The 14,367-nt window shown below is 40.5% G+C and overlaps 1 non-coding gene and 1 pseudogene across 1 annotated transcript; both read left to right on the forward strand.

The window, feature by feature from the left end:
- The first annotated feature begins 4,980 nt into the window (after positions 1 to 4,980).
- Positions 4,981 to 11,405, forward strand: LOC121267205 (annotated as a pseudogene).
- A 2,153-nt stretch (positions 11,406 to 13,558) lies between these two features.
- On the forward strand, positions 13,559 to 13,702 carry LOC121268696. Its single transcript, XR_005941212.1, has one exon. It is a non-coding gene; the product is annotated as a U4 spliceosomal RNA (small nuclear RNA).
- Positions 13,703 to 14,367: the final 665 nt, after the last annotated feature.

The following is a 14,367-nucleotide window of genomic DNA, read 5'->3' on the forward strand; positions in this document are numbered from 1 at the left end:
GCTCATATTTTTCTGAGTTCAATAACAGAATGCCAAAAATAAGCTCATGTCTGCACCAGTCATGCCAGAAAATATTTTATTCTTATACAGAATTTCATGAATAATGCAGAACAAATAACTGAAGTCATTTTAGATTTCTTTTTCATAACAAAACATGCATATTTTCCAAAAATCAACCTCAGTTCATTTTATTTTTATGCAAAGTCTGGCATAGGAACCCCGCTTACCTAGACTTCTTAAATTCTTTGAATTTTCTTACAACAATGCCAACGGAAAAGAAAATCGATCATCACCCATAAGATAGTCACACGTAACTTTCGTAAATTTTCAATCAAACACATTTTTTGAAATCAACGCCCAAGTTCTACAAACTCTAAATTTTCCTATTGTCTACAAATCCTCTAAACCATAAAATATCATCACTCTGCAAAATACTTACCTAAAATACCTGCAACTTCCAACATCTAACTTCTCGTCTTATTACAAAAATCATTATACAAAACAAATATTGGATCACTTACTAAGAGGGGCATACATGTAATTTATTTATAAGGGGCTTAACGTCTCAACAAGTGAAGTGGAGGAGAGTGACTTATGCACAGGTAGTGTATGTATGCGACGTGTGTCATGGGTTCGACCATGAATCTCTGACATGGTTGAGTGACGGTGGCTATCCCAGGCGGCAGAGCATGAGAGGGAAACTGGGAGGGGTGGAGGACCAGGCATGGTGGTTGGCCCCATGTGCGGCAGCTTCTACTTGAAACCTCGTGGCCTAGGTTGTGTCTGATGCAGTGCAACTTGGAGGTGCAAGAAAAATCGCTCTGCTTCGCGTCCTATAAATGGGCCATGGTGGCTTCCGATGGTGGTCACGGGGGAGGTACTAGGTGGTGAAAAGGGCATGTACCCGATTGTGTCGCTTGGTGGTGCATGGTGGTAGAGGGCGGAGGCGTACGGGATGCTCTATTTTTGGTATAGAAAACAGAGTATTCCAAGGAGTTGGGGATGATACACGCTGGGCTACGGTGGCTTACGGTTTCACAAGGGGCTGGGCAATGGCCAGAGCCTTCTGTCAAGTAGGGGAAACTCGCATGGGGGTGGTTTCCGTTCGGCTGAGTGCACACGGGCGTGGGTTTTTGTGATGGTGACGTAGTGCAACTAGGCTGCAGGTGAGGTCCAATGCCATGGGTGTGGAGGTGCAGAGACAGCGATGGTGACTGCATGGTGGTTGTGGAGGGTGGCAGCTTGTGGTGGACGATGGTTTGTGGATAGAGTTACTTCTGTGCGTGCGTGGGTGGACGCTGCCGTGGGAGGTTTGCGGCAGCTATAGGCTTGGTAAACTATCACATGCAGGTACGTATATATATATATATGTATCTATAGATATTTATTGGCAATGGAAAAACCCTAGTGAAATGAGGGAGACGTGTGGGAGTGGAATCGTGCGTGGCAGCTTGTTGCTGGACCTAGGTGTTACTTCCCTTAACTACCTTAGTTCATAACCTTGTTTCTCCATTTGGTAGAGCCACTATGACTCTTTGGCTCATTGATCGCATCTAAAAGCCAGTCATCCTAACCGACATGGAAGATGCAAACGACTAAGAGGCTTCCGAGTCGAACAAAGTGATGTGCGACAATCTAATTCTCACTGTGGTAATGAGAATATGCAACCTTAATTCTCACTGTGATAATTGCCACAACTTACTATATGTAATGAAGTTATCTAAGGCGAGTAATAACCACATACTTGTGGTAATGCAAGCTTCTTGCACTATGCTCTTATGGCATCCTCATCAACTGCTCCTACGGTAAGCATATACCCTGGCTTGCATAGGCTACCTTAGACCTCTACGTCCTCCTGCTAGTATCATATGTTGTACTAGGGTGCTTGATGACAATCCAGAGCAAAATGTCTCTTATATCCACATCAATAGCACACATTTTGGGCTTGACGACAATCCCCTTCGTGTGTCCTATGACAAATATTACGCATTGGTAGCCTTCTACCCACTCGTGAACCTGGAACGACTAGCAGTCGCCCACCGACCCTAAACACAAATTTTTGTGTAGCTCCTGAACTACACCCTTTGCCTACAACCATTCGTTTCTTCAAATTTAAGGATACAACCAACGAGTTTCTTTGTTCCCGTTCGGATATGGACACCTTATGGACCAACTTCTGGAATTTCATAATCTCTAGGCAAGCTACTTGCATCCTAATGTGGGTTTGCAACCCATCCTGGAATCTTTCTACCCTCTTGTATTCCTTAGACAAAAGGTAAGGGCAAACCTCCCTAACTACATAAACCTGGTGGCATACTACTCCTCCGTCATGTTTCCTTGTGCCTTGTTAGTGAAATCCTTTGACCTCTGCTTCCTTAAAATATTCGGGAAATACCGATTATCAAATTCTTTCTTGAATATTTCCGTTTGGGTATCACACCATAGAGCTTCTTCTCCCTGGAGTAGGTAACTTGCATATAGCACCTTCTAATCCTTGATGCATCCACACACTTCAAACATCCTCCCTATGTCAGATATCCACCTTTCCACCCTTGCCGGATCCTAATTTCTGAAGAATCCTAGGTAGCGATGAGCCAGAAAAGAAATCGCTTGTACATACATCCATATCCTTCCTATACTGCCCTCAACCTCTGCTTGGGATGGAAATAAGACTTGGAGCATCATGACATACAACACATGGTTACATACCCCTATTGATGACAAATAATATGCAATGCAACCTACCTTGCATAGATTTCATTGGGGTTTCATAAAAAGACAACTTAAATCATTTCTCTAATGTGCACCATGATAACCAGGACCATCTCTAAAAACATAATTATCAACTCCAACTTGCGGTTAGCGTCTAGCTCATTCTCACTCATCGGTTGCCAGGGGTGGAGTCCATCACCATATTGATTGTCAAAACTTGGTCCTATTACAACTTTTACCATTCCCGGAAAAATGGTAGTTAGGACGATCATGGTAAAATTTCTTGAAATCTCAATAAGTTAACCAACCAACATACACAGAGATAAATTATGCATGACTGATGATAAACATGAGATGCATGTATGATGTGTAGAAAAACTATATTTTTCTTCCATTTAGATTCCTCAACATCTTCAGAAAACTTTGATACACATTTTCCTACAGAGAACACTTTCTCACATTTTTAGTAGTCACCATTTTTCTGCATACTGCTAGATGCATGCTAGGTTGCATTGCATATTATCTATTATGAACGAGAGTATGAAATCATGTGTTGCATGTCCTGATACTCTAAGTCTTTGTTCCGTCTCAAGAGGTGGTTGAGGGCATCATAAGGTACTATCAGTGCATTTATGTCTCTGGATAAATTCACATGTCCATAGGAATCTTGTGCCAGAATGTAGGTTTGAATCTTTAGTCTTTTTAAGCTTGAATCATAAAGTTGGAACTCGATCTGATACATGTATATCTCAAGAGTTGGAAGTCTGGAGAGAAATGGTATGTGATAGAAGAAAAAGAAATGCCAATGAATCTAATAACCACAGAAAGCAAGATCACCCGCTCTCGTTGGATGGGGAGATGCTTTATTTGACACAATCCATCAGATAATAAACCTTGCTCGGATTCAGAGATGAGATGAGATAGTTTTTGAAAATTTTGTACGTTTGGATTAGGAGGTGAGATGGGATGGTTTTAAAATTTTGGAGATTTGATAGATGTGGGTCCCACCAATTATTGCATAGTATTTGTAATGATTTTTTTTATTTATAAATAATAATAGTAATTTATAAATTACCTACTCAAATATAATTTTTTATAAGATGTTTCATAATAATATTATAAGATGAAAATATTTTTATTAAAATATATTAATTTAATAAAATTGAAAATTTGTTTATTTTTTGCCAAGAAAATAATTAAATAATTATTTATATATTGATAAAATACTTTTTATCAAAATATTGTGCTCAAAATCATTTTGCCTAGTTTTTCCCCTTATTTTATGCAAGCACTGTATGTATGCACATTCTTAATTGAAAATTTCTCAGATTTCTTTTGAAACAATTAAATCCTATAATGTTCTCAACAACTTAGCATAGAGCAAAGAAAATGTTGAGTCTATGTATCTATTTTATGGTCTGGCTAATATAAAATCACTTTATTTTATATTTTATTATTAAAATAAATTTCAAGCTGGACCTTCTAAAATTAGTGATGCTAATATGTTTTGAAATGTGCTACAAACTTTCCCGTGTATGTAAATAAGTAATCACGAGACCCATTAAAAAATAAATCTTGTAATATAATTTTTTTTATAATTATTTTGTTTTATTTATAAACTTATTTGCTATATGGATGCTATAAAAATATAGCATCAGAAATGGGGGAAAAATTTGCTGAAATCAGCTCACAATTTCCTTTGGACGTTGAAGGCGTGATTCACGCGGGAGGAGGAGATTTCAGGAACTGCACCTTTGTGGAGGGATGTGAGATGAGGTGCGTAGAAGGAAGGGCACGCATGAGGAGAAGGGGTCCTGTCGATTTCAAGACATTGGAGATTCGGTTCTCTTCTTGAATGTCTACAAAAGCAAACACATGTGAACAGTATACGGGAAGATGAGTTCCTTTTTTGTCTTTGAGCTCTTTTGTCGTTGGTGAAAATATTGTGAAACATTTTAGTGATTTAAAAAAAGCCGTTTGAATTGAGAATTGTTAATTTACTGTACAAGCAGAGAGAAGATGGTTTCTGAATCCAAACCAAGCCTAAATATGAATTGAATGCATGAAAAATACACATTAGAGGACACGCAACACTCGTCTTGTCTATTGCCTAGCTATCTTTAAGTACGACACGAAAAAGAAAAAAAAAAAAAAAAAGACAAAGCATGCAGCACTCGTCCACATTAGAGGGCCAGTCTTCCTTGTGGAATTATCGTTAAAAGAAATAGCAGTGGTGGCATGAAAGTCTCTTTTCCTACTTCTTGAAAAATGATAAACATATTCGGGTTTGCAGAAATGGCAGTAGTCAAGTGCGCCATCGAACTTGGGATAGCTGATAGCATTGAAAGCCATGGAGGAGGCCCTATGACACTCTCCGAGTTGTCATCAACTCTAGGTTGCGATCCATCCCCACTCTAACGCGTTATGAGGTTCCTAACGCACCGTGGAATATTCAAGAGATGCCTAACACCCAAGGCTCCCCAGGTTATCGTTCAGAGAGGGGCCATAAGCGAAATGCCAAATACTTGGGATGAGTTGGGACGTGAAGAACCACTGCATGCATGTAGACGGAACCATTAAACACGTGAAAAACAGGAATGGACAGGGTCTTGGCAGGCGAGAGTTTTACGTATGAATGGATCAGTAGGATCATGCGAATGGGTCTTCAGAAGTTGCGAGTTTTACATCATTTTTATTTCCGTTAGTTATGTTCTGTTTTTACGTGTATTGGCATGCTCTGTTTTATGTGTGCTTCAGTTGAGTTGTTAGCTACTAGTTTTTCCTTTCATTTCAGTTTTCTTGTACGTGGCTTTGCTTATTTAAGCAACCAAAGTTGTCAATGGGAAGGTAAGAAATCATTTGCATTCAAATTGTGGTACTATTCTCACCCCAAGAGAAGACAATTTATTTTAGCATTTTATTCTCTGAATTTGGGACCTATCATTTGGCCTCATAGCCAGGTTATTTATGGGAACCAATACAGAGCGTATTGAGCAGTTGGAGGCTGCGCTCGGTGGAGTCCAGGATGAGTTACACAGGATGAAGCTTGGCATGGCCAACAGGCTTCGTCAGGTGGAACAAACTCTCAACCGCCTTTCCGATGTCTTGCTTGCAAACCAAGAGATTCCCATCCATCATCGAGAAGGCAACGACGGGGGATGGATGGTAATATCCTCCAAAACAGCAAAGCTTCAATTTCCTCAATTTTCAGGAGATGATCCGACGGAATGGTTCAATCATGTGAATCAATTTTTTGAGTTCCAAAATACTCCTGGAGCCTAGAAAGTTTCTTTGGCTTCCTACCACTTGGAAAGAGAGGCCAACCAGTGGTGGCAGTGGATCCCCAGGACATTCCAGGAAGAAGACTTGTTCTCTTATGGGAAAATTTTGAAAACGAACTTTGTGCTCATTTTGGGCTGTCAGATTGTGAAGATTTTGATGAAGCCCTTTCGAGGATAAGGCAGATTGGTTCTTTGCTTCATTACTAGCGAGAATTCATGCACTTGGGCAATCAAGTACAAGGATGGATGCAACGAGCTCTTGTAGGAACTTTTATGGGTGGCTTAAAGACGGACATCTCGGATGGTATACGGATGTTTAGGTCCCAGACATTAAAAGAAGCAATCAATTTAGCAAGAATGAAGGATGATCAATTGGCTAGACAAAGGAGGTTTGTAAGACTGCACCACCAACGTGAGCACCCCTAGCTCTTCCCCCTACTAATTGAGCAGCACTACCAGCCGCTATCGTTCCCATGAGATGACTTACTTGGGAAGAAATGCAGCGGAGAAGAGCCCAAAATTTATGCTTCAATTGTAATGACTGTTTTACTGCAGGACACAAATGTCAAGGCCCACAGATACTCATGTTGGAGAGTTACGAGGATAACGGCAACCTGTTATGCGATGATGTCACCGAAGAACAGCCAGTTGAAGTGAATAACAAAGGGCCTCCTAAACCAGAAATTATGCTACATGCACTAACGGGATGGACAACTCCCAAAACCATGCGAATCGCTGCCAGTTGCTGCACCCATTATGTCATCGTATTAATCGATAGCGAATCGACTCACAATTTTATTAGAAAGCGTATGGCCAATCTGCTGCGTCTACCAGTAGTACCTACGGAAACCTTCCCGGTCCGAGTTTCTAATGGAGAAAATCTTAGATGCCAAGGGAGGTTTGAAGAGGTATAAATCAATTTACAAGGCTCCATTTTTTCATCAACCCTTTATTCCTTACCTCTCACAGGGTTAGACGTGGTTTTGGGAATTTAATGGCTTGAAATTCTTGGTTCCGTGGTGTGTGATTGGAGGAAGTTAACCATGGAATTCACGTGGAAAAACTAGACTAAGAAATTGGTGGGCATCGGTGGGCAAAATATCCAAGCGGCATCAATCGAAAAGATAACTAAAGGAATTCGTCCTAGCCATGCTCTATTTGTTGTGTGCCTACAAGTTGCCCATATGGAACTACAAAAGAATATTCATTCAATCTTGCGTGAGTTATTGCAGGAATTTTCAGAATTATTCAATGAGCCTTCAAGCTTACCACCAACACGAGAGGTTGACCACGACACTGCCCTCAAGGAAGGAACTGAACCGATTAATGTTCGGCCTTACAGATATGCGCATTATCGAAAGAACGAGATCGAGAAGCAGGTCCAAGATATTCTGCAATCCGGGCTTGTGCGGCCCAGCACTAGCCCCTTCTCATCACCCGTATTACTGGTAAAAAAGGAAGACGGGAACTAGTGATTTTGCACAGATTATCACGCGCTCAATGCTGCAACCACTAAAGATCGATTTCTGATTCCCACAATGGACGATATGTTCGATGAACTCTACGGTGCTACTTATTTTACCAAGCTTGATCTGAGGGCGGGATACCATTACGTACAAGTTAAACCATGTGATATCCATTAAACTGCTTTCCAAATGCATAATGGACATTACGAATACTTGGTTATGCCCTTTAGTTTATGTAATGCACCTTCCACATTTCAAGCTATCATTAACTCCATCTTTAGACATCATCTTCAAAAATTCATATTAGTTTTCTTTGATGATATTTTGATCTATAGTCTGGACTGGGATCAACATTTAGTGCATGTAAGGCAAACTTTCGAAATATTGAGGCAATACAGATTCTTTGTTAAAGATAGCAAATGTGCATTTGGGCAGCAAGAATTGGAGTACTTGGAACACATCATCACTAGTCAGGGCGTGAAAGTGGATGAAAATCAAATTTCTGCTATGGCAGTTTGGCCCCGACCTACTAACATTTTGGAAGTACGTGGGTTTTTAGGTTTGACAGGTTATTATCAAAAGTTCGTCAAAGACTACGGCATTATAGCACGACCTCTCACCAATCTTCTCAAAAAAGGCCAATTCGGATGGCATGAAGAAGCTGAAAACGCTTTCCTTGCTTTCAAACAGGCCATGATGACCACACCGATATTAGCCATGCCAAACTTCAACGATGCTTTCACTATTGAAACAGATGCATCCGAAGAGGAGATTGGAGCAGTCCTGTCTCAACAAGGCAAACCAGTGGCATACATGAGTCAAGCCCTCGGAGTGACAAAAAAAACCTGGTCGACGTACAGTAAGGAGATGTTGGCTATCGTCGAAGCCATACGTACCTGGCGGGCTTATCTTCTAGGCCAAAAATTCTATATTCGAATCCATCAGCGCAACCTTAAATATTTTCTAGAGCAATGAATAGCAACGCCGAAGCAAGAAAAATGGGTTGCTAAGCTCTTGGGCTACGATTACGAAATTAAATGTAGATCGGGCCGTGAGAACTCCACAGTTGTACTCTCTCTCGAAAACAGCGCAGTCCCATTCTTCATGGTATTTTCTTTCTGCAGGTTAGCTTATGGGAGAAAATTAAAAAAGCTGCAGAAGAAGACCAATACATTTAGTCAAAGGGTCATGTGGCCACTGAGCAACCGGGAGGATCATATATATGGTGCCAAGGTTTGTTACTATACAAAGGGAGGGTCATTGTTCCGAACGATGCTACCTTAAGGGCAAAACTGTTACACAAATGCGTGACACCATGGTAGGGGGTCATTCGGGCGTCCTATGTACATTCAGGAAATTGGGAGAACAGTTTTATTGGCATGGGATGCATAAATCAGTGCAAGACTACATCAAGGGGTGTGAGGTATGCCAGAAAATAAAAGCCAAGACATTAGCTCCAGCTGAGCTTCTTCAACCGCTGCCAATCTCGTTCCAAGTATGGGATGATATCACCTTAGACTTTATCGAGGGCTTACGAGCGTCACAAGGAAAGGACACTATCATGGTGGTTGTCGATAGACTTAGTAAGTCTGCTTATTTCCTTACTTTAAGTCATCCTTTTATTGCAAAAACAGTAGCAGAAAACTTTGTGGAAAGCATCATCAAGCGGTATGCCCAAATCAATTGTTAGTGATCGAGACCCAATCTTCATCAGTAACTTCTGGAAAGAATTTTTTAAGCTATCGGGCACCAAACTACAGCTCAGTTCTACATACCACCAACAAACGGATGGCCAGACGGAAGTCATCAATCACTGCGTCAAACAATATCTTCGGTGTTTTGTTCATCAGTGGCCACGGAAATGGAGCAGCTATTTACCTTGGGCGGAATATTGGTATAATACGACATACCATATTTCATCAGGGATGACCCCTTTTCAGGCGTTGTATGGAAGACTGCCACCCCCCATTCCGACGTACAAAGATGGACTCTCCCTGTTACATGAAGTTGACCAGCAACTCATAAACCAGGATGAACTGCTATGGCAATTGAAAGCCAACTTAGAAAGATTAGTGAATAGAATGAAGCAAATGGCGGATAAGAAGCGAAGAGACATTTCGTTCGATGTCGGCGAATGGGCACTATTGAAGTTGCACCCATACTGCCAGCAAACGGTCTTCAAACGGGTCCATCAGAAACTAGATAGCCGTTTCCAGGACCCAACCAGATTCTAGAGAAGATCGGGCCTGCTGCATACAAATTACAATTACTAGAAGGGGCATGCATTCACCCGGTGTTTCACGTGTCACTACTCAAACCGTACCAAGACAATGGGTGGAACGCTAAAAAGCCACAGGCCGAGTTACCACCATTCACCGATGGAGGGGTGGTCTTATTGGAGCCACAAACTATTTTAGACTACCGTTGGACAAGCAAGGAACTGAACTGATCAAAGAAAGCTTAGGGCAATGGAAGCACCTTCCAACTGAGGAGGCAACATGGGAGCCAATAAAGAAGTTACGGGAAATGTTTCCGAATTTGGACCTTGAGGACAAGGATCCACTTGATGGGGGCGGTATGTTAGGCCACGTCATTCGGAGAGGGGCCATAAACCAAATCCCAAATACTTGGGATAAGTTGGGATGTGAAGAACCATTGCATGCAAGCAGATGGAACCATTAAACATGTGAAAAGCAGGAATGGACTGGGTCTTGGCAGGCGAGAGTTTTATGCACGAATGGATCAGTAGGGTCGTGCAAATGGGTCTTCAGAAGGTGCGTGTTTTACGTCATTTTTATTTCCCTTAGTTTTGTTCTATTTTTACGTGTATTGCCATGCTCTGTTTTATGTGTGCTTCAGTTGAGTTGTTAGCTACTAGTTTTTCCTTTCATTTCAATTTTCTTGTACGTGGCTTTGCTTATTTAAGCAGCCAAAGTTGTCAATGAGAAGGTAAGAAATCATTTGCATTCAAATTGTGGTACCATTCTCACCCAAAGAGAAGACAATTTATTTTAGCATTTTATTCTCTGAATTTGGGACCTATCAGTTATGCACAAACACATCTATCTAGCCATCTTTTGGGGATGGAAAACATAGCATGGCCGCTCTTATTTTGTTTTAGAGTAGCCCAGTTATGTTGGCACCATGTCATAGCCTAAGTGCCCGTGTTCTAGCCTATGAAACTGCACCATTTGATGTAGTTCATGGCGAAGACCTACGAAGGTATGCAACAGAAAATCCTGGTCATAGTCGTCTCCTCAATGAAGCAGTGGCATGTGATGCCAAGTTGGTGGTTCCTGCGATTCGTCGAGGTTGTCCAGAGGTATTTGACGGGCTTAGCAGTTTGGTGGACGTAGGTGGAGGCAACAAAACGACTTTGCAGTTGTTGGTTAAGTCGTGTTAATGGATTCAAGGCATCGATCTTCCCCATGTTGTCTTTGACGGGGCAAAGTTCCTCAGAATTGAACATGTCGGAGGTGACATGTTTGCAAGTGTTCCAAAGGCTGATGCTGCTTTCCTAATGGTAAGTATGGTCCATGACGAAAATGTTGTCAACAACGTATGTCATTTATTTGATTAGTATCCTTGACGATGCCTAGCTCATTGGCTTAATTCCTTTATGTATTACGTTTGTGAATCGCAGTGGATTCTACATGATTGGGGAGACAATGAATGCATCCAATTCCTGAAAAAACGCAAAGAAGCTACTCTAGAGGACAAAGGGATGGTCATAATTGTTGAGGCTGTTATTGATCAAGAAGCGAAAATATCGAACAAACTAATAGATGTGAAGTTGGTGCTAGACATGATACTGATGGCTTATACTACAATGGGTAAAGAGAGAACTTTAGAGGAGTGGGGACCTGTTCTTGGGAAGGCAAGATTTAGCAGGTACAGGGTGAAACCCATTCGTTCTATGCAATCTGTAAGTAAGGCATTTCCTTAAATTCATATATATAGTAAGTCAAGGAATGTGCCTATGTAACGCCTGGGCCAAAGCCTAGCCCAGACTCGATGAAGCTCGGCCCACGACAAGTGATCACTTAAAGGAAGCTTGAAACGGCGTCACTTGGTGAGTTCTTTTTTCTTTCTGCTGCACTGTATCTCTTGTCTACGGTTTCTCCCCTTGCACTGTAGTTCCACAAATCCCTCCATCCCTGTGCACCTACTCCCCACGTCTCCACGGTTTTGTATCGGTTCCACATGAAGTTTTTTCCCTCAACACATTTTCGAGCTGCTCAGATTTGTTCTTTCCTCTGACACAAACCTCAGTTCATCCTTGTGAGCTGCGATTTCCCTTCTTCCCATGTGTCTCTCGAGACTCGTCGCTGTTGGCTGAGTTCCTCGAAGGTGAGCCATCATTCTCTCTCTTGTTCTCTATTTCTCCTTTCAATCACGGACGATTTCGTGATTTTTCTTTAGGTTTTGGCATTGTGCAGCTTCTTTGTGGGTCTCAAAACCTTGGTGCCGTCATCGAGTATTTTCTTGAAATAAGCATGTTTATTTTTGAAAAGAAATCTGAAAACAACCTCAGATGTCTATTTTGCATATGCATAAATTCTATATAAGAGAGTATTTTCTGTCATGACTGGTGTAGACATAAGCCAATTTTGTACATTTTGCTTCTGAACTATGCAAAAGAGCGAATATGAAGATCTAAAAGTTTTTGTTATGAATAAATGAAAATATTTTGATTCTGTTTATTTCGAACATGTGAAATGATCTGAAGCTATTCAATACTTTGTTTTGATATGATGTGTCACCTGAAAACCTTGGCATGAAGTTCTGATTCTGAATATGAATGTGGTCTGATTCCAATGAAGTTTCGTTCTGTTTCTGTTAAGGCCCAACCATAGTTATAATAGCGGTTTATAACCCTACCACGGGGATGAAACATGGAATTTGGCCCAGCCATGGGTATAATGGTGGTTTATAACCCTACCACGAGGATGAAACATGGTATACGGCCTAGCCCCGGGTATAATGGTGGTTTATAATCCTATCATAGGGGTTAAATATGGTATTTGTCCCAATGTGATGCTATGAGGGGATATGAATATAATGTTTCAGTTTGGATATGAAAATGGATTTTCTTTTTGGGAATAAGTTTGTCTTTCTGGAAATTTCACTCTGATGTTTTGCACCAAGTTTTGGTTTATGCATTTCGAAAGTAAAATATGTTGTTTCTACATTCTGAAATAAAATATTTTGTTCTGCATATCAACGTTATAAATGCTCATGTTTACATGCTAGTATATGCTCTGTACTTGCTGAGTTGTTGATAACTCACCCCTTACTCTTCATAATATTTTCAGATGACATTGATAGTTCAGCTGAGGATCAATATTAGAGTTTGTGGACAAGATTAGCTGTGAATAGTTTTGGGTATCTCGCGGTATTAGTGCTGTTGTTGGATGTTATTTATTTATTAAGTTGATTTCAGACGGTTTATGGAGACTTATGTCAATTTTATTTTATTCTAGTTTGTTATTTGAGACATGAAGAAAAGTTGATATTTTAGTTGGGTTGTGATATTGAGGATTTGATATGTGAGTATGTATGGTTTATTAAGTTGAAGTATTTACGTTGTTTTAAAGATTTGAAAGGATATATTCTTGGTTTTGGAACTATATTAGTATTGTTGGAGTTGATTATCAGGTTGTATGAGTTAACCCTCCGGACCCTCAGGCTCGGGTCGTTACAACCTAGTTCTCTAGTCTTTATAAGTGTTATAATTTTCTTTCAGTTTGTGTACTTGTCATGGTTACCACTATATATAAATAAGACCAGTTGTACATGTTGATGTAGTTTGCTTGGTGTTTTAAGTGCATCTATGATAATGGAAAATTTTGTTTGCCTTTAATGTCTTTTCCACACGCATTTCACTAAAAAACTAAAATTTCATACTATAATAAATGCGCTGCTAAAAAGGAAAATGTTCAGGAAAACGAACTCGCTCCGCTGCTGAAAATAAGGGAGGAACCAAACAGAAAATTTTTGGTGTGCATAGAGTTATTTTTTAAGTCCCACGTTGCTTTGTTTTGGCAGACCGAGTTGCATGGGTGAATATAAAACTAGAGGAAAACGAAGATAAAAGGCATCTTTGCACTTAGGGCAATGATGCAGCTAGTGAGGTTATAACGGAGGTACATCTATTGCTGGTTGAAAACTATTTCCAAACCCCCTCTTAGGCCTGGATTCATCCCTAGGCTTTCGACTTCTTGAGCGTAGGCCTTGATGCCTTACGCGAACCAGAATCAGCCACTAAGCACTCAGCCTCCAATTCCAACTGACGCGAGACATCATCAAAGACTTTGATATTTTCGTTATGTGTCAGGTTCAAGCTCATATTCTCCCAAGAGTTCGGTACTAATCTTATCACTGCTTGGACTTGTTGTTCAACAGTCAAGTTGTTTCCTACTGACTTAAGTTCTCAGATCATGGTCGGCATAGCCCTAAAATGCTGCTTCATCCTGTAGTCAGAGCGCATTTTTTAGGAGTCAAACCTCATGGTTAATCCACACAACCTAGTGGTTGAAGTTGCACCAAACTTTAACTTCAAAGCCTTCCGCATGCTTTGGGCAGTGTCATAGATCTCGAACTCATAGATTAGATCATTAACTATAACGCCCAAACACCGGAGGTCTAGGGAGCTAACTCCAAACTCTTGATAATCAACTCCAACAATACTAATATATTTCCAAATTCAAGAATATATCAAAAGTAAATACTCCAATTTAATAAACCACACATACTCACATACCAAATCCTCAATATAACAACCCAAATAAAATATCAACTTCTCTTCATATCTCAATTAACAAACTAGAATAAAATAGAATTGACATAAGTCTCTATAAACCGTCTAAACCCATTGAAATCAACCTAATAAATAAAAAAAAATCCAA

This window comes from Juglans microcarpa x Juglans regia, chromosome 5S (assembly GCF_004785595.1).
Source record: "Juglans microcarpa x Juglans regia isolate MS1-56 chromosome 5S, Jm3101_v1.0, whole genome shotgun sequence".
Classification (NCBI taxonomy): Eukaryota; Viridiplantae; Streptophyta; class Magnoliopsida; order Fagales; family Juglandaceae; genus Juglans; species Juglans microcarpa x Juglans regia.